The 27,306-nt window shown below is 42.7% G+C and overlaps 1 protein-coding gene across 3 annotated transcripts in view; it reads left to right on the top strand.

Moving 5' to 3' along the window:
• Nucleotides 1-27,306, top strand: part of ADARB1 (adenosine deaminase RNA specific B1) — a 128,250-nt gene that overhangs the window by 16,875 nt on the left and 84,069 nt on the right. The window contains exon 2 of one of the 3 annotated variants that reach the window (XM_075829701.1): nucleotides 26,339-26,464. The exons of the other annotated variants lie outside the window; for them this stretch is intronic. The gene's annotated coding sequence lies outside the window, so the exon portion shown is untranslated. The remainder of the gene's footprint in view (nucleotides 1-26,338; nucleotides 26,465-27,306) is intronic. 3 annotated transcript variants of the gene reach the window in all.

The following is a 27,306-nucleotide window of genomic DNA, read 5'->3' as shown; positions in this document are numbered from 1 at the left end:
TCCCACGCAGGTGTAGGCTTCCATGTGTGACCACTACTTATTTTGTGCCTTTGATTGTGATGTGAATTTTCAGGATTAAAAACAATTGCAAGAAAGTTGTATATGACTAAAAGAACAAATGATTTACTCCTCTTCAAGATCTCCCACGCTGATGGCTTCAGGGGCCCAGCTAGTCTTTGTTTACACCTCTGCCATGATGTGTTGTCCAGACATGTGACCCATGTCACTACTGTGGCCAGTGATTGTCTACTGTGGTCATGTTTTGGGACAACGTGTCATTTCTGCAGCAGCGTAAATTTAGACCAACGGGGAACCACAGAATTATCAGCATGGCAGCTTTGAGACGTGAGTCAATTGATATTACTTGCTATGTGTGTGTTTTTTTGTTTTAAAGAGGCTCTGTCACCAGATTTTGCAACCCCTATCTGCTATTGCAGCAGATCGGCGCTGCAATGTAGATTACAGTAACGTTTTTATTTTTAAAAAACGAGCATTTTTGGCCAAGTTATGACCATTTTTGTAGTTATGCAAATGAGGCTTGGCAAAAGTACAAGTGGGCGTGTATTATGTGCGTACATCGGGGCGTTTTTAATACTTTTACTAGCTGGGCGCTCTGAAGAGAAGTAACATCCTCTTCTCTTCAGAACGCCCAGCATCTGACAGTGCAGATCTGTGACGTCACTCACAGGTCCTGCATGGTGACGGCCACATCGGCACCAGAGGCTACAGTTGATTCTGCAGCAGCATCAGCGTTTGCAGGTAAGATTTTATACTATAAGATCGACTTACCTGCAAACGCTGATGCTGCTGCAGAATCAACTGTAGCCTCTGGTGCCGATGTGGCCGTCACGATGCAGGACCTGCGAGTGACGTCACAGATCTGCACTGTCAGATGCTGGGCGTTCTGAAGAGAAGAGGATGTTACTTCTCTTCAGAGCGCCCAGCTAGTAAAAGTATTAAAAACGCCCCGATGTACGCACCGAATACACGCCACTTGGACTTTTACTTTTAAACACACCCACTTGGACTTTTGCAAGCCTCATTTGCATAACTACAATAATGGTCATAACTTGGCCAAAAATGCTCGTTTTTTAAAAATAAAAACGTTACTGTAATCTACATTGCAGCGCCTATCTGCTGCAATAGCAGATAGGGGTTGCAAAATCTGGTGACAGAGCCTCTTTAAAGCCTGATAAACCACTGTAAACACTACAAATGCAACAAGGTCTGTCAGCAAGGGATTTTCTTTCATTCAAGTTAATAATAAAACATCTTTTTTGGATGAATAAGTGGAAGAGTTTTCCATAGATCCCAAACAATCAGTTGTCCCCATCACTTAGATTTGAAGAATATACGTAAGTTTAGGGTTTTATTCACATAAATCTCTAACTTTAAAATCCTGCAGAAATTCCTGCAACAAAACCTGCAGTATAAACTGGTTATCTTAGGCCTTTTGTTTTATTTTTTTTCCCCCGAGGAGTGGACCTAAAATGAAGCTGTAATGCCTGAAAGCGTTATACGTTACATTTGCATGCAAAAACTACAGCTGTAAACTATGGGACTTTCAGCATCAAGCTCTACACTTCCTTTACCAGTTTTCCACATTGTTTACTATGGTACTCTGTAAACAGTGATCTAATTAGGTTGAGCCTAGTTTATCGGCCTGCTTGACCATCTGCTCTCTTTTTTTTTTTTTTTTTTTTTTTATAACCTATATTGAGGCGGTTCACTGACTGATCTAGGAACCCCTCTTTTCCCCCCACACTTACAGGTCCCATTAAAGACTTTATATCACATACATAATAAACATCACTGAATTTTAAATCTTGATCTTTGGTTGTGATGCTGGGAGGATGATACTTTTCTATGCATAGATGGAAAGCTTTATAGCGTTTCTGCTTGGTTGTAGTCTTGGTTGAATACAAGGTTACCCTTGAAAATATTCTGTCAAGCGGTTCAAGAGTTTAAACCCATACTTATTTGCTTTCGTAAAATTATATAATAGAGTTTCTCTACATAACGGATGCTGTAGTTAGTGACACAATCTGGAATTAATGAATAGCCAGAATTAGATTGACATATAGATTGCTCTGCATCCAGAAAGCCTGCTGCAGCATTCCTGCCCCATCCCCCACACGTAGATCCTGTCATTAGAAAGCTGATCACAGCATCCCTTAGCACCATGCTAACATGTACAGCCATACCTCACATTGTAATGCGCACTGGTTTTGCAGTGTCCAACTGAGATAATAAAATGGGCCTTTCACGGCTCTGTTGTAGCGTCCTTCATTGTGTCTTGTACCAAATAAATACTTTTTATTTAGTGTGTTGCTGTTTGTAATGCTTTGCACGTTTCACAAGTGGAAGGATGAAGTGTTATTGCTTTTGTTTTGTAACCTGTCTGTTGACCTGCGTTATCACTCATCAGAAGCTCTGTTAGGCAGGGTTCACATTGTAGTTTCCCCCCACCCCCATTTTTGAAATTCTGGAAAAGCAAAAGCATCTGAAGAATGCATTCATATATATTTTTTTAATTACCCATGCGTTTTACAAACTATTTTAGCTGTAAGCCTATGACTAGTAAAAAACAACTTACAGCTGAAACGCTTTGTAAAAATGCATGGGCATTTAAATACCACATGCGTTCTTTAGATGCGTTTTTCCCCCCAGCATTTAAAATAAAAAAAAATAAAAACAGGCAACAAAAATGCAAAATGTGCGCTCAGACTTAAAACATGTTTACCATTTAAAGGGCTACTTCTATTATACATGTAAAATGCTTGTAAATTAGACAAACTGGTACCTCCATCATTAGTGGTGTCAGTGGCTGGGTGAGGAAGCGCAAGTGCAGGGAAATTTGGAAATAGCTGAGCACTTTTTAAATGTAAAACACCTTTATTGCCGACGAGGTTGATTTATATCTGAATTGCACTGGTATTGCTCCAAAAATCTGCTGCAATTGTAAAGATAACTTTTATTGAAATAAGAATTTACTAGGACTTTATCTATAGAAATACACATCAGTTGTGACACAAACACCTCACACATTTTTTTCCCCCCTTATGGATATAAATATAAATTACACTGAGGTCCTGCTGTGATTAAAAATACAAAAAACGTTCTTTAGGCCAGTTTGCGGCGATTGTAATACCGACGTAAATCTAATAACCCAAACTAAGGGCCTGTGCATGGCAGAGACCAGTTCACATAGGTCATATGGCTCTTTATTACGGAGCCGTGCAGCCTCTGAACTCTACTGTACAGGCTTTCTGGTGCTGTGTGTACATGGAGATATTCTTCCCTAGAAGCAATGCTGCTTGGAGAAGCAAAACCTCATTACATACGGCCCTTAGGCATAAGCAGATACAGTAGAGGTCTCGTGCACCTGTATAGCCGCCATATCACTGCTCCGTACAGAATGAGGCAGTTACTGAGCCTTAACAACATTACAGATCCATTGTCTAAAATCAGCCTAAATACCAACTTAGTATCTTAAAGGGGTTGTCCCGGTTTCAGTAAACTAATGTTTTCTTTAGTATAATTAAGTTCTACAATTGTCCAATATACTGTATTAATTTCTCACGGTTTTCAAGATCTCTACTTGTTGAGTAGGAAAATTTATTGTTTGTTTCCAGTGGAGAAAATTCTGTCCGTAGTCATGTGATGGACGCACAGGTGCTTGGATTGTTACAGTTAGGCCCCATGCAGACGACCGTAAAAAAAAAACAGTTTTTGCGGACCGCAATTGCGGTCCGCAAAAACAGACCCATTCACTTTCATTGAACGCGGACACCTTTCCATAGCACTACGGAAGGGTGTCCGTGCCGTGGAAATGTTCCTGGTATTATGGAACATGTCTGTTCTTTTGCATTTGTATGGGAGCACTGCCCGAAAATTCGGCTGTCAGTCGGCGGCCGGACGTGCCCGCAGTCGGCGGCGGGCCGTGATTGCGGGTACGGTCCTGTGCATGGGGCCTTACAGTATGTGTATCACAGCTGGGTTTTCTAACAATCCCAGCACCTGTGTGATCATCACATGACTGGACAGAATTTTATCCACTGGGAGAAAACTATGAACGTTCCTACTCAATAACAAGTTAAGATCTTTAAGACCGTGAAAAATTCAGAAATACGGTACATCTCTAGAATGTTTAAATATACAAAAAAAAAGTTAATTTGCTGAAACGGGACAACCCTTTTAACCCCTACATGTTGCTGATCTGGCTATTTACGTTGCTGCAGCCAATACCTCGTGATGCAGCAATGTTAAATAAAGTCAGTCTGCAAAGTGCCATTTGGGAGAGCTCATCGCCCGCTCCCTGGTGCAGGGGTATGGTTAGTGACTTCCCCTGTCTTAACAGAATCAATTGGTTCCGTTATTGCCACTGTCTGTCATAAATTAACTATTTATGATCACAGTGATGTGAATACTACTTCTGAAGCGCAATGTGATTGTGCTGTCAGAAGCAGTTCACCGCTGGCTTCTCCATGCAGTGCTTATATCCGGGACTTCCCCTGTGATAAAGGAACCAGTGGCGCTATCTACAGTGGGGGATGTGGCGCAGATGAGAGGATTCTCTCATCCCCACCCTTAGAGCATCTGTGTAATAGTTATTGCCCCGCTCCTGACGCGGTCTGCATGAGGCACTGCACTAATGAGTGGCAGCGCCTGCACTGAGGATAGAACATGGGGGTGTTTTTCAGTGCTGCCGCTCATAAGTGCAGCGCTGGTCGCATCACCTTATGCTGACCGCGCGTACTTATCAGGACTCGGGAGCGGGGCAAGGCTGTATCTCACAGCCGCAGCCCAGCTCTCATACGTTCATGTGTTACATTGCTAAGCTGTGCGGCGTCACCGCTTAGTATCGAAATACATTAAATAACGGTATCGAACCGTTTGAGGGTGCACGGCATCAAAACAGTATCTAATTTTTGATGCATTGTGCAGCCCTAGTGGGTATAGTGTTTGTTTCTATTTTGTACTCTCCAGACTTGCGGATTTTACTGTCGATCCCCAGGTAAGGGTATGTTCACACGGCAACCAAAAAACGGCTGTAAAATACAGAGCCGTTTTCAAGGGAAAACAGCCTCTGATTTTCAGCCGTTCTTAAAGCATCAAGCGTTTTTGATGCACTTTTTACGGCTGTTTTTGGAGCTTTTTTTTTCCTATTGACCCAATGAAAAACGTCTTCAAAAACGGCTCAAGAAGTGACATGCACTTCCTTTTTACGTAGCCTTTTTTTATGTGCTGTTTTTATAAACTGCCGCGTAAAAGACTGCGAGGAAGGGACTCCTAGCGTCGTACATAACTATGATGCTAGGAGCCCGGCTCCCTGCAGTGTGTTCGGTCCGGGACTTCCGGCCGAAACACGTTCTGTCCATTACGGACGTAACATGGTCGTGTGAACTCAGCCTTAGGGCTTGTCCACGCGTAACAGATTTGCTGTGTGTTTTCTGCCCAGAATTGCGGTCGGAAAATACGCAGCGGAGTAGAGTAGGAGCAAAGCGGGTGTGATTTAATGTCAACCACACGCTGTGGAAAAATTCAGTCCAGAAATTCCACTGCAGTGCGTAATTTTAGTTCCGCAACATGTCAATTATTGCTGTGGAAAGTGAACTGAGTCCTGCGTTTTTCTGATGTACTGCGTAATTTGCTGCGGAGACACTGCAGAATTTCTTACAGGGTGCGGAAATAGCATCACCGGAAGAAGGCAAATCCACATCACACAGACATAGAAAAAAACACACTAAAAACAGCAACAAAATTGCACTATTTTCAATAGTTAAAAAAACGCATGAAATGGTGAAGATTTTTTGTAGCAGAATTTCTTTAGCAGATGGTCTGCTAAGTTTATGCATAAATGGAGTGGAAATTTTTTGCAACAAATATGTTACGTGTGGACAAGTCTTTACTCATCAAGGCCTCCCACACACGAGCGTGTTTGGTCCGTGATATACGGTCTGTATGTCGGCTGTGTTTCCCAGACGGAACACACTGCAGGTAGCCGGGCTCCTAGCATCCTAGTTCTCTGACGCTAGGTGTCACTGCCTCGCTGCGGGACAAGTGTCCTGTACCGTAATCATGTTATCAGTATGGGACAGTATTTCTGCAGAGAGGCAGGGACACCTAGCGTCATAGATAACTATGATGCTAGGAGCCTGGCTCCCTGCAGTGTGTTCAGTCCGGGAAATGCGGCCGACATACGGACAGTATATCACGGACCGAACACGCTCGTGTGAATCCGGCCTAAGGGTATGTTCACACGTAGTCAACAAAAACGTCTGAAAATCCAGAGCTGTTTTCAAGGGAAAACAGACCCTGCTTTTCAGACTTTTTTTTTTTACCAACTCGCATTTTTCGCGGCGTTTTCACGCCGTTTTCGCGGCGTTTTTTACGTCCGTTTTTGGAGCTGTTTTCATTGGAGTCTATGAGAAAACAGCTCCAAAAACGTCCAAAGAAGTGTCCTGCACTTCTTTTGCCGAGGCTGTATTTTTACGCGTCGTCGTTTTGACAGCTGTCAAACGACGATGCGTAAATAACAGGCCGTCTGCACAGTACGTCGGCAAACCCATTCAAATGAATGGGCAGATGTTTGCCGATGTATTGGAGCCGTATTTTCAGACGTAAAACGAGGCATAATACGCCTCGTATACGTCTGAAATTTGGCCGTGTGAACATACCCTAACTACTAAATCTTTCTCCAAGACCAGAGGTACGATTTAGGAAACAGCTGACAATAGAAGTGGAGAGGGGAGGTGGGTGAGGCAGCCAGATAGAAATGCTGCTGCATCTTACAGTATGTGTTCTATCTCACCCCAGTCCTGGATTCTCGGCTACACTGTTCATTACTGTGGTATTATGTCCTTCATAGTGCTGCGGTTTCTGAGGGAGTGCTACAAGAGGTTGGGGAGCAGGATGTTCTTTTCTCTGTGTGTGCATTGTATGACAGACATGATAGACAGACTTCACTCTTTTTTTTCTCAAATCTGACGTCCCTTTGTGATAATTTTTTTTTTTTTTTTCAAGCAATTCTGAGATTTTGTTTTCTCATGACACATTGTACTTTCAATGTATCGACAATTTTATCACTGACTTAGTGTTTATTTGTGAAAATTTGCAAAAAGTAGCATTTTTCTAAATTTTATTTATCAAATGAGTTGCAAAATGACTAGAAAATATAGTCAAGACATTGACGAGGTTAGAAATAATGTTTTTTATTTGAAATAATAATTTTTTCCTTCAAACTTTGCTTTAGTCAAAGAATGCTCCATTTGCAGCAATTACAGCATTGCAGACCTTTGGCATTCTAGCTGTTAATTTGCTGAGGTAATCGGGAGAAATTTAACCCCATGCTTCCAGAACGAAGAAGTTGGATTGGCTTGATGGGCACTTCTTGCGTACCATACGGTCAAGCTGCTCCCACAACAGCTCTATGGGGTTGAGATCTGGTGACTGCGCTGGCCACTCCATTACAGATAGAATACCAGCTGCCTGCTTCTTCCCTAAATAGTTCTTGCATAATTTGGAGGTGTGCTTTGGGTCATTGTCCTGTTGTAGGATGAAATTGGCTCCAATCAAGCGCTGTCCACAGGGCATGGCATGGCGTTGCAAAATGGAGTGATAGCCTTCCTTATTCAAAATCCCTTTTACCTTGTACAAATCTCCCACTTTACCAGCACCAAAGCAACCCCAGACCATCACATTATCTCCACCATGCTTGACATATGGCGTCGGTCACTCTTCCAGCATCTTTTCAGTCATTCTGCGTCTCACAAATGTTCTCCTGTGTGATCCAAACACCTCAAACTTCGATTCGTCTGTCCATAACACTTTTTTCCAATCTTCCTCTGTCCAATGTCTGTGTGCTTTTGCCCATATTAATATTTTCCTTTTATTAGCCATTCTCAGATATGGCTTTTTCTTTGCCACTCTGCCCTGAAGGCCAGCATCCCGGAGTCGCCTCTTCACTGTAGACGTTGACACTGGCGTTTTGCGGGTACTATTTAATGAAGCTGCCAGTTGAGGACCTGTGAGGCGTCTATTTCTCAAACTAGAGACTCTAATGTACTTGTCTTGTTGCTCAGTTGTGCAGTGGGGCCTCCCACTTCTCTTTCTACTCTGGTTAGAGCCTGTTTGTGCTGTCCTCTGAAGGGAGTAGTACACACCGTTGTAGGAAATCTTCAGTTTCTTGGTAATTTCTGACATGGAATAGCCTTCATTTCTAAGAACAAGAATAGACTGTTGAGTTTCACATGAAAGCTCTTTTTCTAGCCATTTTGAGAGTTTAATCGAACCCACAAATGTAATGCTCCAGATTCTCAACTAGCTCAAAGGAAGGTCAGTTTTATAGCTCCTCTAAACCGCAAAACTGTTTACAGTGGTGCTAACATAATTGCACTAGTGTTTTCAAGTGTTTTCTAATCATACATTGGCCTTCTAACACAGTTAGCAAACACAATGTACCATTAGAATACTGGAGTGATGGTTGCTGGAAATAGGCCTCTATACACCTATGTAGATATTGCATTAAAAACCAGACGTTTGCATTTAGAACAGTCATTTAGCACATTAACAATGTATAGAGTGTATTTCTGATTAATTTAATGTTATCTTCATTGAAAAAAACTGTGCTTTTCTTTCAAAAATAAGGAAATTTCTAAGTGACCCTAAACTTTAGAACGGTAGTGTATATCACCCCATTTTAAAAACTGCACCCTCAAAGTATTCAAAACGGCATTTAGAAAGTTTCTTAACCCTTTTTGTGTTTAACATGAAATAATGCAATGTGGAGGTGAAATTTACAAATCTTTTTATTTTTTTGCAGAAAATCTGTTTTAATTCACTTTTTTTTTTTCCCTGTAACCGTTTTACCAGAGAAACGCAACTCAATATTTTATTGCCCAAATTCGGCAGTTTTTAGAAATATCCCACGTGTGCTATGGACTGAAGCACAGGCATCCAAAGCAAAGAAGCACCTTGTGGATTTTGGGGACTCCATTTTATTAGAATGTTTTAGGCACAATGTCCGGTTTGGACAGGTTTTGTGATGCCAAAACAGTGGAAACCCGCACCCCAAAAAATATACACCATTTGGCAAACTACACCCCTCAAGTAATTTATCAAGGGAGGCTTTTTTTGCTGTTTTTAGTGGAATTGGGATGTAAAAATTGTGGTAATAAACTGTTTGGACACATGGCAGGGCTTAGAAGGGAAGGGGCACCATTTGGCTTTAGGAGCTCAAATTTTGCTGGAATGGTTTTCGGGTGCTATGTCACATTTGCAAAGCACCTGCGGGTGCTAATTTATCAAGGGGTATAGTGTTGTTTTTTTGTGGAACTTGGTGGAATTATGCCATGAAAATGTATAGAATTTTTTTTCCACTAAAATGTTGACATTTTTCATTTCTACAAGAGCTAAAGTAGAAAAAGCACCCAAAAGTTTGTAAAGCAATCTCTCCCGAGTACAGCAATATCCCACATGTGGTTATAAACTGCTGTTTGGATACACGGCAGGGCTCAGAAAGGCAGGAGCGCTACTTGGCAGGCAGATTTTGCTGGAATGGCTTTTGGGTTTTATGTCGCATTTCCAAAACCCCATGCTGGGCCAAATTGGTGGAAACCCCCCAAAAGTGATCCCATTTGTGAAACTACACCCCTGAAGGAATTTATCGAGGGGTATAGTGAGCATTTTGACCCCACAGGCTTTTTGCTGAATTTAGTGGTATTATGCTGTGTAATTGAAAAATAAAATTTTTGTTCTGACAAAACGTGGACGTTTTCAATTTTTTACAATGAATAAAGGAGATAAAACACCCAAACATCTGAAAAGCAATTTTTCCTGATTACAGTAATACCCCATATGGGGTCATAAACTGCTGTTTGGACACATGGCAGGTCTCAAAGGCAGGAGCCCTATTTGGCATGCAGATTTGCTAGGTTTTTGGGCACCATGCTGCATTTGCAAAACTCGGAGGTACCAGAGTACAGTGGAATCTACCAAGAAATGAGCCTATTTTAGAAACTACACCCCTCAAGGCATTTATAATTTGCCTGGACGTATGACAGGACTCAGAAGTGAAGAGCACATGCGCATTTGAAGTCTATTTTGGTGATTTTTCACATCATTGACCTACAATTGCAGGGCTCTGAGGTCAAATAGTAAAACAAACACCCAAGTAATGACGCCTATTTTGGAAACTGCACCCCTTAGGACATTTTAGAGCCTTAGTCTCTATACACACACACGACAGGGTCCGTGTGTCGGTTGATAAAATCTGCTGTTTTGCATCCTTTCCGTTCTGGGCCGTTTTTAACAGACTATTTTGACCAGTTTTGCATCCGTTTTAAAAAACGGATGAATTTCATTTGTCAATTATTTTTGCCACACGCTTCCCTCTAGATAATGCCACAGCCCCCCTTGTAGATAATGCCACACGCTGGCCCCTGTAGCTATTGCCGCTGTAGGGGACCGCTCCAGGAGAAGTAACTGTCCATATATGGACAGTGAAGTCAGGGACTTCTCATCCTGGAGAGGAGTGCCCAGCAACAGCTTTGGCAACGCTGTGGCCGAGGATTAGGTATTCCGCTCCTACAGGGAGCAAAAAAAAATCTCACATGCACTTCTCATTGTGAGGAGGAGAAGAGAGCGACAAAGCACGGCCGTCACTCGGATCACATCCAAGTGGCAGCCGTACTTTACTCGGCCCCAGAGACTTCTATGGGGCCGAGTAAATAGGACATTTCCATTTTTTTTAAGTAAAAAAATCAGCCGTGTGAATAGCCTCATTTGGGATCTATTGGTCCTACTGCGGCCGTGTGAACAGCCGTCACACGGCCGAGTTTCCCTGTCGTGTGAATAGGGCCTTAGTGAATGCTTTAAGATCCTGCCGCAGCTGCTTAGCTGGGTTGAGGTATGGACTTTGATTTCAACATCTTGCGTGTTTTTTTTTTTTTTTTTTTAAGCCATTCAGATGTTGAATTGCACACCACTTGGGATCATTGTCCTTTTGCACGACCCAATTTCAGCCCGGCTTAAGCTGCTGGATAGATGGCCTCAAATTTGTTTCAATTATATTCTGGTATGAAGTAGAGTTCATCGTTGTCTGGCTGTAAGCTTTCCAGGTCGTGTAGCTATGGAAATTTTACTTATGAGCAACTAAATTTTAAAGCTCCCTGTACACACATGTCAACACATCTCCAGATAATCTGTGTATGAGGGCAGCAAGATTGTCTGCAAAAAGCAGATGTCTTTAGAAAGAGGATGGGGAATGTTGGATTTCAGAGTGGCGGATTCCTTGTTCTATTGGTGTATAAGCCGCTGTCAGAGCTTTGTCTCCTCCTTCCACATTGACTGAATATGCCCACTCTGTGTGGTCTTATTGCAGCCACTAAACCACCAGCATGTTTTGCAGCTGGGGTTTAGTGTTCCTAACCTGCTCACGTTCTGACCGTTCAGGCAATAGTAAAATAACTTACAAGTTGCTGTGATCAGACCGGGAGTGACATTGTGTTCATGTGCATAGCGCACATTACGGCTGGATGATTAAAATCGCAATCAATAGACCATGTAACCTCAATAACCATTAATGAAAGATTAGGCTACACCCCTTTTTGCATGCTACGCCATCGAATTAATATTTATCCCCTGAGCCTCCTGTAAACTACTGTATATAATATACCCCTGACGCTGCCCTCACACAGTATAGTGCTCCCCACACCGTATAATGCCCCCCATAACTGCCCTCCGCACAGTATAATGCCCCAATAGTGCCTAATAAAATACAAACTCCTCTAACCCTGTTCCAACGAAAAGTGGAGGAGATCCGTCTGCTCCTCCAGTCTGTGGCTTAGCGCAGACAGGCGCGATTACATCACTGCCTTGTGCCTGTCTGCGCCGAGACGGCGATACATAGTAAATGGTAGAGCATGGACCTTACAGCTCCCTGCTCTACCATTAGATTTAATGGTATCATATCTACGTCCCGAGGACGCAGATACAGTTGAAACCGGAGGAAAAAAAACCTGAAAAAAGTGAAATGTGCAGAATTGCGCGGAGTTAAATTTTTTTCGTTTTCCCAACCCTAGCGCGCATGAAGTTAAGGATAGTACACTGCATATGCGCAGTGAAGCTAGGTATAATGTCCTCGACTTCAGGTGTGCAATGCGCGTGCACCCGATGTTGCTGGATTCTTCACCAGAACTCCTCTGTAACTTTACTAACTATTACCGACACTGACCGTTTTGAGGTAGGCAGGTTTTTAACACTGAGCCCCAGCTGTACAACTACATGCTAGTGGTTTAGTGCAAGTGACAGGTTCCCTTTTAAAGGAAAAATCCACACAATCTTTTTGACATACAATTTAGATATGTAGCTAACTTAAACACTAAGCTAGTATCTCTGATTTCAAAAACTATACAGCACATTTTGACACCGCTCTCAGAATTTTTATCGTTTAAATGTCTGAAGCTGGCAAAACATAAGTGACTTTAGGCGGTTGTCGTTTTGGATGATAATGTCTTAAGTTAAAGGGGTTTGTTGTCCAGTCACAGGATGGTTTTTCATAGTGATGACCTATCCACAGCCATCTGCCTCAGTCATGGACATCTGGTGCCCGGAGTCAGTCAAAGCAGCTGATTGGTACGGGTGTTGGACCACCACTGATCATATACTGATGACCTATCTCTTAGGTCATCAGTGGGAAAATAAACGCCCGTGCCTGGAAAAACCCCTTAAAATGACAAGTCGATGACTGATTTCTGCCTTGATCTGTTGCCTAGTCTCAGCTTTTATTGATGGGATGCAGATCTGTCATTTTACATGAAGCACTTTCCAAAAAATGCACTACCCCCCCCCCCCCCCCACACACAACGATCAAGGAAAAAAAAAAAACTCCCACTTGCACGGCAGATCAACTTTGGTTTTGGAATGAGATGTCCTACGAGCTCATAAAGATGTGGTGGGTAGTTGTCTACATACTTTTGGCCATATAGTGTATCTATGGCAGATTAGTTTTGAATGGATTTACCCTTTTAAGGGGTCTCCTATATAAAGGCTGGAGCTTCAGAGGACTTCGGCTGATCATTCTTTATTGCTCAGCTGTTAAATTGTGGTTCGCTCTAGAGGAAAAGGGATAAAAACATTGACCCATAGTGCAGCACTTCCAAAAGGCACCGGTAAATGACGGAACGAGCAAATGTTATGCTGACCTTTTTAGATTTTGTGCTATAATGGTCACAACGCCGAGGACCACATGTGTAATATAGGGTGATAGTCAACTGCTCCTTCCTTTAGCCGGACCTTGAGAGATTCATGGCCGCGATGGGATTAGGTCAGAGGAAGGAATTCGTAATGGTGGGCACTGTTGACATCTGGAGTCAAGGAGTGTTGGTAGTAGTGATGTAAATTTATGTGGACAATGCCTTTCAACCCCGAAACGGTGTATTCATCCGGTCATCACAAAACGTAACATCATACAATAAATACTTAAAAATCACGTAAAGAAGTAATGTAATTTATTAGAATCCAGTAGATCAAGTTAAGATACACAACAATTCGGAATAAGAAAAGCTAACATGTTCATCAGGTTAAAAGGTAGGAAATAAACTCTTGTCCAATACTTCTGTGTAAAAAAGATAAAAACGAAAATACACAAGTATAAGGCCTCATGCACACGAACGTGCTTTTGCGGCCGCAATTCCCCCAAAAATCCACGGGAGAATTGCGGCCCCTTTATTTCTATGGGGCCATGCACACGACTGTAGTTTTTATGGTCCGTGCATGGCCCTGGAGCCTGGACCGCAGAAAGAACGAACATGTCTTATTACGGACGTTTTCTGCGGTCCGGGCTCATTGACAATAATGGCCGCGACCATTTGCATGGCCCGCGATTTGCGGGCGGCTCGCGGCTGACAGTCCGCTGCCAGCCGACCCTAAAATCACTAATGCTAATGAGCATAAAAGAGTCATATCTTCAGTCTTCAAGTCTTTCCGAGTTTACCCCGCCTCCTTACTTTTGATTGACATCTACTCTCCTTCCCCCAGCACACACAATCCCTCGCTTCTGCATTGATGTCCTTTTTATTACGCTAAAAAACTTGAAATGTTTGCAGACCGTTATTTACAGTTGGAGTTTAGGAGCGGGGATAACGGTAATGAACTTTTGATAGCAGCGGCCAATGAGGGATATGTAAAGTTCAATAGGTGAAATGCTGGTGACAGGTTCCCTTTAAGGACACGGCCAATCTTCGTGTATTCATTTTTTTTCCTCCCCGTCTGCCAAAAGCCTTAACTTTTATTTTTTCGTCTACATAGCTGTGAGGGCTTATTTTTTGCGGGACAATTTTGTCGATTTTCATGGCGTTATTTATTGTTCCACATAATAAACTGGGGAGCTGAAAAAAAAATATTTGTGGGGTGAAATAGGCAAAAAATCTGTTTGCACCATTTTTTTTTTTTTTGCATTGTTCAGGCGGTAAAAACTACATGTTCATCTTCTACGGGTTGATACGATTATGGTGATCCCAACACCACTTTTAGAAAAAAGCTATTTGCTAAAAAAAATAAATCGCACTCAAATCAATCGATCACATTTAAGTTATGAACTTAGATGTGATAGTTTACAGGTGAAACAGACACACAGGGCCAGCCGACACTGAACCCGTCAGGTCCACGGGACTGACTGATTCAGTGAATAGCGAACGATACAGTTCTGTATAGAGAATACAGAACAGCTGCATCTCCAAAAGTAAAACTATTTTTTTTAATAAAGACTAATTACAAAGTTTCACTAAACACACTGACTAATCTATATATAAATTGCCCTCAAAGGTGTACAGCCTTTAACGGCTGCCACGTACATGTACGTGGCATGTCGTTAAGGGGTTAATACAATCGTTCGTCCACATACATTCCGATCGTTGCGCCATTTTTTTGAATGAAGCAAACAACCGCTGATTGCTATGCAGTATTGTCGTTTGGCACTTTAAACACATTTATGGTCCTATAATTAATTGAGATGTTTCAATACAAATGACTACCAGTGAAGACAATGAACCGACTGAAATATTCATGCCTGTTTCAAAATGTTTCTTGGACTTGAACTGAAATGCATACCTTCGGTTGTATTTTCTGTCTAAATACCAAGTAGATTGTTTTCTAGCATTAGCAATTTGTACAGTTGTCAGTCTATGAATCACTTTCCAATTTTGGTGGTGTATTTGCTTTTCTTTAACATCCCACATTACCCAGTTTGACTGGAATCCAAACCCTCAGGTGCTGCTTATAAAAGCTATTGCCCAAATATATGCATGAGGGAGTGTGTATTGCATGCTTTCACGAGTTCAGTTTTTTTTTTTCTCCCCTCATTTTTGAGTGGGAGAATATTTTATATTCGATTCTTGGAAAAACAAAGGATAAAACTGGTGTGTGGAAGGTGACAGCTTGCATGCTATTTTCTTTGTTTGGTCATGATGTGACATTTTATTCTCCTGCAGCCTAGCCATCTGTTACCTTTTTAGCCATATACTTTTTTTTTTTCTGTATTTAGTCTTTCAGACCGTTACATCTGTAATATGTCAGAGAGAGCATTTATACCTGTTAACCTAGGGCTGCTCCATTTACTGCTTGTTTACTCTCAATGGCCATGTGCCACGGTGAGCGAACTGTGCCTGTCCTAATGGTATATACAGGGATGATGATGATGAAGGGGGGGGGGGGTTATATACAGGGATGATGATGGGGTGGGGTTATATACAGGGATGATGATGATGGGGGGGGTTATATACAGGGATGATGATGGGGGGGGGGTTATATACAGGGATGATGGCGGGTTGGTAGCTTTACATAACCACAAACAAAAAGAGTTGGTCAGTTCCTCCTAAAACATGAAACGGATATGCAGGTGCTAATCTGCCGTGACTAATGTATTACCAGTAACAAGAAAATGCAGATGCACACCGCAGGCGTTAAGATATATATATTTATATACACACACACTTATTGTTCATTATGCATTTTTATTATTTTTGTTGCATTACTGCTATAGTTATGCTAATAATTGTGAGGTTCTTAGCGCTCAGCTTGATCAAAATGTGCGCGAGCCCACCTGCCACGACAAGGCGTAGGGACCCCCTGATAGAGGTCGCCTTGTCGTGGCAGGTGGGCTCGCACATTTTGATCAAACTGAGCGCGAAGAACCTCACTATTAACTATAGCAGTAATGCAATAAAAATGCATAATAAACAATAAGTGTGTGTGTATGTATCTTAACGCATCTGCATTTTCTATATTTATATAAACCCAGCCATCATCCCTGAATATACAATTGAGGCTAAACAAGATAAAGTGGGCATTGAGGCGAAAAAAAAAAAAAAAAAAAAAAAAAGGATATAGGGCCGGCATTGAGGACACCATGGACCAATAAGATGTCTGAAATGCCGGTATATGGCAGAAGTGCAGCGGGCTCTGAAAATACGTGTCTTGGCACAGACAGGCGTGAGGCAGTAACACCGCGCATGTCTGCGCTGAGCCGTGAGCAGCCCAATTTACACAGTGAATAGTAGAGCAGGGAATTGATGGCTCCCTGCTCTACTATAGTATTCAATTGTATCTGCGTCCTGAGCAGAAGTTGAAGTATGTGTCTGTACTGACTGATATAAAGAAACATTAACCGGTTAATGACCATACGCTTGGTCCCGGGCTTTAATTTTAAATGTATGTGTGCTATAGGTACTGCTGGGGACCCTGGGGTGAAGACAGAAGCCGTTTTTAATAAGTGCTGTGTAGTGAATAGAAGCCCCTCAATGTCACCACAGGGCACTGTTTGCCTCGTGTGGACATACCCTAAAAGGGGAAGGTTTGTTGCAAACATTCAGCCTAAGGCCGTTTTAAACGCATCAAACACACGACTTAAGCTTCCCACTGACATCAATAAGAGAGTGCGCCGTTAGTGCATATAACGCGGGTTTATGAAACGCGTCGGGTAAAAAAAGCGTCAGGTCAATTAGTTGGTCCGGAAAAATGGGCCTAATTCCCATAGTCAATGGGAGACCTAATGTGCCAAAAGCACGCACAAAACACATCAACGCAACGAAAAAAAAGTTGAACACATGTAAAAATTTCTTTACATTAACGCGTTTTAGACACGTTTACACGGCGTGTTTTTTTTTTTAGCGCCATGTGGACAAGGGTCTACAGGTATAACGCCATTCTTTTTGGATCTGATTTTGTCACAGAAATGCAACAAATCTTCCATGTATGAATATACCCTTTGGCTATGTTCACACGCTTAGCTAAAAACGTCTGAAAATTCGGAGCTGTCTTCAAAGGAAAACAGTTCCTGATTTTGTATTTTATTTTTTTTTTTAAGCCCCGTTTTTTTGTGGCGTTTTTTACTGCCGTTTTTGGAGCTGTTTTTCTATAGTCAATGAAAAACTGCTACAAAAACAGCTGAAGTGGCAATCCCTTTTCGCAGGTGTCTTTTTACGCGTCATTTTCCAGTACATCCCTCATGACAGCACTACAGGAGGTTGCCCTATTGACCTCTGTAGGGACAGGAAGACAGAGCGGTTAAAAGGCCCCTCCCACCACCCCTTGCCAGTGTTCTTCCTGTCCCCACAGGGTCAGGAGCAGAGACGTCGCTCCTGTATCACGGCAGGAAAAAAACTCGGGCAGGGGGCAAGATCGGGGGGTCCGTGCACTCCTCCTTCTCTTCCCCCCTAAAGCCCAGGCTAACACCCCTCGAACGAGGGGTCCCTTAGCTCCAACCCTGAGACACCTACCGGAGGAATCCTAGGCAGGGTTCGGGTAGTTTGTGGGGGTTGGGGATTCCCAAGCAGGCTTCGGCCTGGCCGCGGACCAGGCGGGGACCGGCAGCTCCATAAACGTGGACGCCCCGTCAGGGATCCTCGCTGCGCCGCATAGCAAGCCTCAGTCACTGGCTATGGCGGCTGCACTCCAAAGGAAAACATGCTGGAGACGAATAGCCGACCGGAAATGACGTCGGGCTACTTCCGGTCCGCGGCCATCTTGGAAGGCGGGAATTTCAAAACGCCCGCATTTAAAGGGACACGCACAGGTATGTAGTTAGAGCTGATAACTCTAACTTGGATTATTTTTGTGGATTGCATATTGCAATGCCTGTTACCTGTCGCGGTATGGAACTTCCTCGTCCTGATGGACCTCCAGATATGTCCCAGGGTCACGCGAGTCTCACCCTTGGGGTAAGGGTTATGACCACTTATGTATGCACACCATACTTTACCTACCTTCTGTTTTCTCTAGGATAAAGATTCCTCTCAGAGACAAACTGATAAAAAGGTTAAAAGATGTGCGACCTGTGCAAAAAAATTGCCAGAGTCCCATAGGAAACAATTGTCAGGATTGTATTGCAAAAATACTAAAGGAGGAACAACCAACGTTCATGTCTGAACTTAGGGCTATGATTCGTGAAGAAGTGGGTCAGTCAGTAGCCTCCCTCGCCCCTCCTCAAGAAACTCCCTCCCACTCCCAGGCAAAAAGACCACGGATGGAAGTGGATCAAAAATATTGTCCTCCCTCTCAGGGGTCTGACTCGGAGCAGGAGTGTTATTACCTATCGGAGGGTGAGTTAGAAGGAGAGGAACTCTTGCCTTCAACTTCTTCCTCTCAAGAGAAAAAAAATTTCTTCTCTTCCGAGATGTCTGATACTTTAATTCAAGCAATACGGGAAACCATGGACATTCCCGAAGAAGATCAACAACATACCATCCAGGATGAGATGTTTGGGGGTCTAACGGAAAAGAAAACAAAGGTTTTTCCGGTAAACGAAAATCTCAAAAGAATGGTGACAACTGAATGGGAAGATTCAGAAAAAAGGCTCTTCATTTCAAGAGATTTTAAAAACAGACTTCTCTTTGATCCAGAAGACACTAAACCTTGGGATGAGATCCCATAAGTAGATGTCCCAGTAGCCAGGGTTGCTAAAAAAAACGCAATCCCTTTTGAAGATTCCTCGCAGTTGAGGGACGCCATGGACCGAAAGGCAGACGGGCTACTGAAAAGAGCGTGGGAATCTTCCTCTGCTTTGATCTCGACTAATATCGCGGCCACATCAGTAGCAAGAGCAATGTTTATATGGTTAAACCAGCTGGAGTCCTGATGATTAAGACATCACGACAAGATCTATTAGAATCTCTACCTTTACTAAAAATGGCAACCGGATTCTTGGTAGACGCTTCAGCGGAATCTATTAGATTTGCTGCCAGGAATGGGGCTCTCTCAAATGCTGCTAGAAGAGCATTATGGCTCAAAATGTGGTCAGGAGATACGAAGTCCAAGAACAAATTGTGTTCTATCCCGTTTACAGGGTCTCTAATGTTCGGTCCTCTCCTCGATAACATGCTGGAGAGTGCAGCAGATAAGAAAAAGGGGTTTCCTGAAGAGAAACCAAAAAACCCCCCTCAGTTTGGAAGATTTCGCCAACAGAGGGATCCTACCTTACAGAACTACAGCGGGAAAGGGAAGTCCGGTCGCTGGAGTTACCCCAAAGGGAAAAGGGGTCGAGGATATCTCCTTAACCCAAATAATTCATTCCAGCCCTCAAAGCAATGACGCCAAGAGCATAGGTGGAAGACTCATACAATTTTATCCCAAATGGTCGAGAATAACCCAGAACCCCTGGGTTCTAAAGATCATAGCAGAAGGGTACAAAATAGAATTTTCCTCCATTCCTCCAGAGAAATTTCTAATAACCCAGTACCAAGCAAAATACCTTCATCAGATCCTTATCCGGGACGTCCAGAAACTACTCAAATTGAGAGCCATTTCTCCAGTTCCCCACAACGAAATATGCAAAGGCCACTATTAAAAAATCTTCTTAGTCAAAAAACCAAACTGTTCCTACAGGACAATAATCAACCTGAAGGTCCTAAACAAATGGGTGAAATATCGAAAATTCAAGATGGAGTCTATCAGATCGAATATTCCTCTAATAAGGGAAGAGGCATCAATGTGTACGATCGATTTAAAGGATGCGTATTATCACGTTCCTATCCATCCCGCGTACCAGAGATTCCTCAGATTCGCAATTCAGGACGGTCCTTCCATTCTCCACTTCCAGTTTGTCTGCCTCCCTTTCGGCATTTCCTCCGCCCCCAGAATTTTTACAAAAATTATGGCAGAGATCATGGCATTCGTAAGAAGTCAGGGCATAGTAATTATCCCATACCTAGACGACTTCTTGTTGACGGCAGATACTCGTCTATCTTAGACAGTCATCGGTCACAGGTTCTTTCCCTACTACAGGAATTTGGATGGATAATCAACTTTCAGAAGTCGAGTTTTCCTCCCCAAAAACAGAAGGTCTTCTTAGGAGTACTGCTAGACTCCTCCCTTCAACATTCCTTCCTCCCAAGAGAGAAACAAATACTCCTACGGGCAGAAGTAAAGAAATTTTGGGGGAAAGACGCCTGTTCCATAAGGGAAGGAATGCGGATGTTGGGAATGATGACGTCTTGCATCCAATCTATTCCATGGAGCCAATTTCACTCCAGACCCTTACAGAATCTGATCTTGTCCCAGTGGGATCGAAAACAGAACTCCCTAAATTCAAATTTCCGAGACTGTGAAATCATCCCTCCTGTGGTGGCTCTGCACAAACAACATAGACAAGGGAGTCCCCTGGAGAACTTCTCCTTATGTAGTGATTACCACAGATGCCAGCAAACACGGCTGGGGGTCGGTAATCCAAGACCAGCACTTTCAGGGCACATGGCCTGTTCAAATGAAGATGATGTCCTCAAACTTCAAAGAACTAAGAGCCGTATGGGAGACACTTATAAGAGCTTCACCCATCATAAAAGGGAAGCCTATAAGAATTTTATCGGACAACATGACAGCGGTGTCCTTTCTTCGCCATCAAGGGGGAAAAAGACACACGCTTCTTCAGGCCCTCTCTACACAAATTTTCAGTTGGGCAGAAGAAAATGTCCTATCAGTCTCTGCAGTCCACCTAAAAGGCTCAGAGAACCATCGGCAGATTTTTCCTGAGTCGGGAAAAAGTAGACCCTGGAGAATGGTCCTTAAACAGGGAAGTCTTTCTGTCCTTAACCCGAAAATGGGGTTATCCACAAATAGACCTGTTTGCCACGAGGAAAAAAAAAAAGTAGAGACATTCTTCTCCCTAAATCTCTGAGACAACCCATTGGGAGTAGACGCATTGTCCCAACCCTGGGACATGGATCTGGCCTATGCCTTTCCTCCGTTTCCTCTAATACCAATGGTATTAAGAAAAATCCAGGAAGATTTGACAAAGCTCATCATTATTCTTCCCTATTGGCCAAAAAGAAGTTGGTTTCCAATCGTAAAATACCTAGCGTTGGAAGACCCTGTCATGCTCCCAGTCAAGGAGAATCTTCTCTCCCAGGGTCCCTTATTCTTTCAAGGAATAGAAACTCCTGAAATTGTCAGCCTGGATCCTGAAAGGCAGATCTTGAGGAACCACGGTCTGTCAGATGAGGTAATTTCAACTATCTTATCAAGTCATAAAGAAGTTACCTCAAAAATCTATCAAAAAATTTGGAAGAAATTCTGTTCCTGGTATGGAAACCCAGGACCAGACCCCTTTTCTCCCAACATTGCGAAAATCCTAGATTTTTTACAATCGGGATTCAAGAAAGGACTTAGTCCTAGTACCTTTAAAAGTACATATTTCAGCCTTAGGTAATTTTTTTAACACTCCTCTGGCTGAACATCGGTGGATCAGAAGATTCACTCAAGCGGTCTCTAAACTGAAACCTTCCCTAAAGAAATCCGTTCCTACCTGGGATTTGAATGTGGTGTTAACGACTCTTTGTGAGTCCCCCTTTGAGCCGCTCTACACAATTAGTATGCACTTTTCAACTCTAAAAGCTGCATTCTTAGTCGCTATTACTTCAGCAAGAAGGATTGGAGAAATCCAATCTCTGTCAGTCATAGAACCGTACCTAAAAGTACAAGAGGATAAGATCATCCTAAAGCTGGACCCTTCCTTTATTCCAAAGGTATCTACTGCTTTCCATAGAGAACAAGAAATAATTCTACCTTCCTTTTATCCAGATCCAAAAAACCAACAAGAAGAAAAATTCCATTGCCTGGATGTCAGGCGAACAATTCTTCAGTATCTGGATAGAACCTCCTCCTGGAGACCAGATAAAAATCTATTTGTCCTGTTTGGGGGAAAGCATAGAGGAAAGAAAGCCTCAAAAGGCTCTCTAGCGAGATGGGTAAAAACTACCATACAAGAAGCCTACAAGTCCCAAGGACTATGTGCCCCACAAGGCATCAGAGCCCATTCAACGATGGCAGTTTCGGCATCCTTGGCAGAAAGAAGAGAAGCCTTTATGGCCCAAATCTGCAGAGCTGCCACTTGGTCAAGCCATCATAGGTTTTGCAAACATTATAGGCACGATGTTCTGTCCGATACGGATTTAAGTTTTGGACGGAAAGTCCTTCAATCCGTAGTCCCGCCCTGAGCATTATAATCTGGTATTGCTCCTGTAGTGCTGTCAAGAGGGATGTACTGGAAAATAGCAATTAGACCTACCGGTAATTGTATTTCCAGGAATCTATCATGACAGCACTTTACATTCCCTCCCTAGAAATAAAATAGGGTTGCATCCATCCTGGTGTAGTAATTGGAAAACACTGGCAAGGGGTGGTGGGAGGGACCTCTCTGTCTTCCTGTCCCTACAGAGGTCAATAGGGCAACCTCCTGTAGTGCTGTCATGATGGATTCCTGGAAATACAATTACCGGTAGGTCTAATTGCTATTTTTTCAAAATGAAGCGTAAAAAGCCGCACCGTCGGAACAGAACCCCGTATTTCCCATTGAAGTCAATGGGCAGATGTTTGTAGGCGTTCTGCTTCCGTTTTTTTCAGGTGTTTTTTTAGGCCTAAACGTCCCGAAATACGCCTGGAAGCACTATGTGTGCACATACCCTAACTTAGGCTCCTATGCATTCCCCAGCTACAGTTGAAAACGACATAAAAAGAATATATACACACACCCGCTGCAAAAAAAATATATCTTATACTTAATCAGAAGCCTGTTTCTTCCTCCTGGGATGACACTTCATCCCATGTGACTGCTGCTGCAGCCGTCTCCTGGGATAAAACATCATGCAAGTAGGCCGGCCTGCTAGCTGGCTGGCTGGCTGAATACTTAGCAGTTTACTGCAGTGGAAATTTCAGGGCAAAAAACGGCACCACAGTTTGGTGTAGTCTTTCGCCCGGAATTCCCTGCGGCCACTGGGTCAGATACCGCAGCCCGGTACCAAAGGATCAACGGCCCGGTATTGGTCCGCTGCCCGGTGTTTGGGGATCAATGGCCTGTCCCACACGTTTATTACTCTCTGCACGCTCCTGTCCTTTTGGTTTTTACTGCGTTTACTTAGTAAGAAAGGCTCATTTGCAGCTTTAATAGAATGTATACAAAGCCACACTGGATTTTTTTTTTTTTTTTTAAGTTTTTCTTCACTGCCCCCTACTAGTTTTGCAGCTGTGTGGCGGAAATTCTACTGATGGACTAATATGGAAAAATTACCGGTTACCACGGATAACTGAGTAGGTCAGGCTCACATAATTTGGGAGGTGTTCTGATTACTATAGATAAATTGCCATCGCTTCATTTGCCTCAAATGACATAACTCATTGAGCTTCTGAGGTGTTTATACAGTAGGTCCAGAATTATTTGGACAGTGACACAATCTTTATGATTTGGGCTCTGCATGCCACCACATTGGATTTGAAATTAAGCAACTGAGATGCAATTGAAATGTAGACTTTCAGGTTTAATTCAAGGGGTTGAACAAAAATATCCTGTGACACGTTTAGGAATTGCAACCATTTTTCTACACCACCTCCTCATTTCAGGGGCTCAAAAGTAATTGGACAAATTAAGATTACCAGAAATAAAATGTTTTTTTAATACTTTGTAGAGAATCCTTTGCAGGCAATGACGACCTGAAGTCTGGAACCCATGGACTTCACCAAATGCTGGGTTTCCTCCTTTGTGATGCTTTGCCCGGCCTTTACTGCAGCATCTTCACCTGTTGCTTGTTTGTGGGTCTTTCTACCTAAAGTTTTGTCTTAAGCAAGTGAAATACTCGATCGGGTTGAGATCTGGAGATTGACTTGGCCATTGCAGAATATTCCACTTCTTTGCCTTAAACTCCTGAGTTGCTTTCGCAGAATGTTTTAGGTTATTGTCCATCTGTACTCTGGCGCGACGTCCAATCAACCTTGCTGCATTTGGTTGAATCTGAGCAGAAAGTATATCCCTGAACACCTCAGAATTCATCCGGCTGCTTCTGTCTTCAGTCATATCAATAAACACTAGTGACCCAGTACCTTTTGGCAGCCATGCATGCCCATGCCATCACACTGCCTCTACCATGTTTTACAGAGGATGTGTTGCGCTTTGGATCATGAACCGTTCCAAGCCTTCTCTATACTTTCTTCCATCATCCTGGTACAGGTTGATCTTGGTTTCATTTGTCCAAAGAATGCTGTTCCAGAACTGGGCGGCTTCTTTAGATGTTGTTTCACAAAGTCTAATGTGGCCTTTCTATTTTTTGAGGCTGATTAATGGTTTGCACCTTGTGGTGAACCCTCTGTATTTGCTCTCATGAAGTCTTCTCTTTATGTTCGACTTGGATACTGATACACCTATTTCCAGGAGTGTTCTTCAGTTGGGTAGATGTTGTGAAGAGGTTTTTCTTCACCATGGAAAGGATTCTGCGATCATCCACCGCTGCTGTCTTCCGTGGACGTCCAGGCCTTTCGGAGTTCACGAGATCACCAGTGCTCTTAATGGTGATGGATTAACGAGGGAATAGCACATGCAGCCCATTCAATAGCTTTTGAGATAATTGTCCAATTTACCTTTTGATCCCTTGAAAAAGAGGCAGCTAGATATTAAAGAGATGTAATTCCTAATCCCTTCCTCAAATTAGGATGTGAATACCCTCAAATTAAAACTGAGTCTGCACTTTACCAAAACATGTTGAATATACAGTTATATAATCAATACGGGCTTAAGCAGCTAAAATGCCAAATCTTGTCACTGTCCAAATAATTCTGGACCTAACTATGTTGTAAACCACTAGTAGAGCAAATGCTCTGTTCACGGAATGCAGCCAAATTTCCTAGTAACTACCACAGAAACATTAACGAAGTGCCGGGATTGTGAATAGACATCCCGTGGAATGTCTATTCACTGTCTAAACACTTCAGTATTGTTAATGTGTTAGTATAAGACAGCACATACTGATCTAACAGGATCCCTATGCGCTGACTACATGAACGGAGAGAAGTGTATGACGCTGATTGGTCACTGATTGGTCAGCGTCATACACTCTGTACAACGCCCACTTGGTCAATAGTAAAACACGCCCAGTTGTCCATTCAGAAACTCATTAGCATAAAGCTAAAATCGCTAATAACATGGTGAAAATAGATCGTTTTTTTAAAATAAAAAGCACTGCTGTCACCTACATTATAGCGCCGATCTCCTTATGTAGGAGATAGGGCACTTATAATGTGCTGACAGAGCCTCTTTAAAGTCTGGTCTGTGGGTTCCCCAGGCCTCAACAGCTGATTACGGGAATCACTACATCGGATAACTCTTGATCAGCCCAATGTCTGGAGGCCACTCTTAACACCGGAGTTGTCAAAAACGGACAACCCTTATGTCGTAACGTGACCACTTGGTGCAAATACGTTTTTTGAATTTCCTATTAACCTGTTGCATCTACAATATAAAGTGAAATAATTCTGCAAATAGTTGTTTAAACCTGCTGCCTTGTATGCAGACCTGTTTTGTCTCCATGATTATAGACTACGAACATGACAAACTCCTCATAAGGCTACTTTTACTTGTCACACATCTGTATTTGTAAGACAAAACCAGGAGTGGACCCTAATGGGAGAAAAACTATATTGGAAAGATATGTTTCTGTGTTTTTGAACCCACTCCTGGGTTTGGCTTACAAACACTGAAGTAAAGTAGTGCCATGTAAAAGTGGCCTAAACGTGTAAGGATTGCCCCTGTGAAGTGTTCATGTTTATTTCAGTGTGACCAGCGAGACTGCCAGACCTTATATCCTATAAAAAAAAAAAAAGGATCGGACCTATTTACCCTTTTGCTGCCGAGACCATTATATATATTGTTTTCCATGCACAATAGAACCTGCATTATAGAACTATATATAAAAAAAATCCTATTCTAACCCCATACCTGTATATTTTAAGAGTAGACACCTTACACATTGTAAAAATGCCACACAGCACTTTTACACTCGAGCACCTTCTTGTAATTTTGCAGAACTGAATAGACAAAAAATATCTGCCATCCAGAGGCTGGGAAACATCCGAGTCATGGAGTTGACAAGTGACCTGATAGAAGTGCAAATGCTTACCTACTTTCCCATTTAGTAGGAATCCTCTATTGGTAAGTTCACACAGGACGAAAAGGTACATAGAGTATTCTCCCTGGTGGCTGCAGGGAGTTCCGGCTGAAAAAACGCTCCAAATTGTGGGGCAGTTTTTCAGCTGAAATGTATGCTGTGAGAAAAAAAAAAAACGCCCATACTTTCCCTCTGACGTCCTGCAGACCGGCCTCCTGGCATGAAACGGGCATGGACGAAGACGCACAGAATTCTGTGTAAGTGTGTGTATATATATATGTATCCCACACACGCGCACTTCGCCGCCGCCGAATATAAGCTTTTCCGCCGCAAAGATCGCAACATCTGATATATTTTACCCGCAACAAAAAAAGCAACGATTACACAAATACAATTGGCATCCTGTGGATTAAAAAAAACAGGTCAGTTTCTGAGCGGTTTTTTTTCCGCTTATTTACTCATCGTGTTGGTTAGATTTGTTAAAATCTCATCCACTCTGCTGCTACGGTATTATGCTGCGGGTTTTCCACAACTAAATCAGTTGCGGAAAATACACGGTATTTACACGACGTATGTACCCGGCCTAAATAATCAGAAAGCACATATTCTTTCACTTTGGTAAGAGGTGATAACATGAACAGAAGTTCCCGTTTCTCCCCCCCCCCCCATCCTACCCTTTGGGTCTCCTGAAGGCTGTGCGGGGTGAAGAGATGACAAGAACAGGCTATGATCTTTCTTCTTGCTGTCCCTTTCAGTTACTATGTAATATTCATGTCATTTTTGCCTACGGTCTTCCCTCAAATGCTGTATTCTTTACTTTATCTTTCACATAGATTAGCATACATTTTACTATGTGCATGTGTTTGTGTGAGGTCAATTTTCTAGA

The sequence above is a fragment of the Rhinoderma darwinii genome, chromosome 6 (assembly GCF_050947455.1).
Source record: "Rhinoderma darwinii isolate aRhiDar2 chromosome 6, aRhiDar2.hap1, whole genome shotgun sequence".
Lineage (NCBI taxonomy): Eukaryota > Metazoa > Chordata > Amphibia > Anura > Rhinodermatidae > Rhinoderma > Rhinoderma darwinii.
Note: the sequence above shows the minus strand (reverse complement) of the source record. Positions and strands in the feature narration are given on the sequence as shown.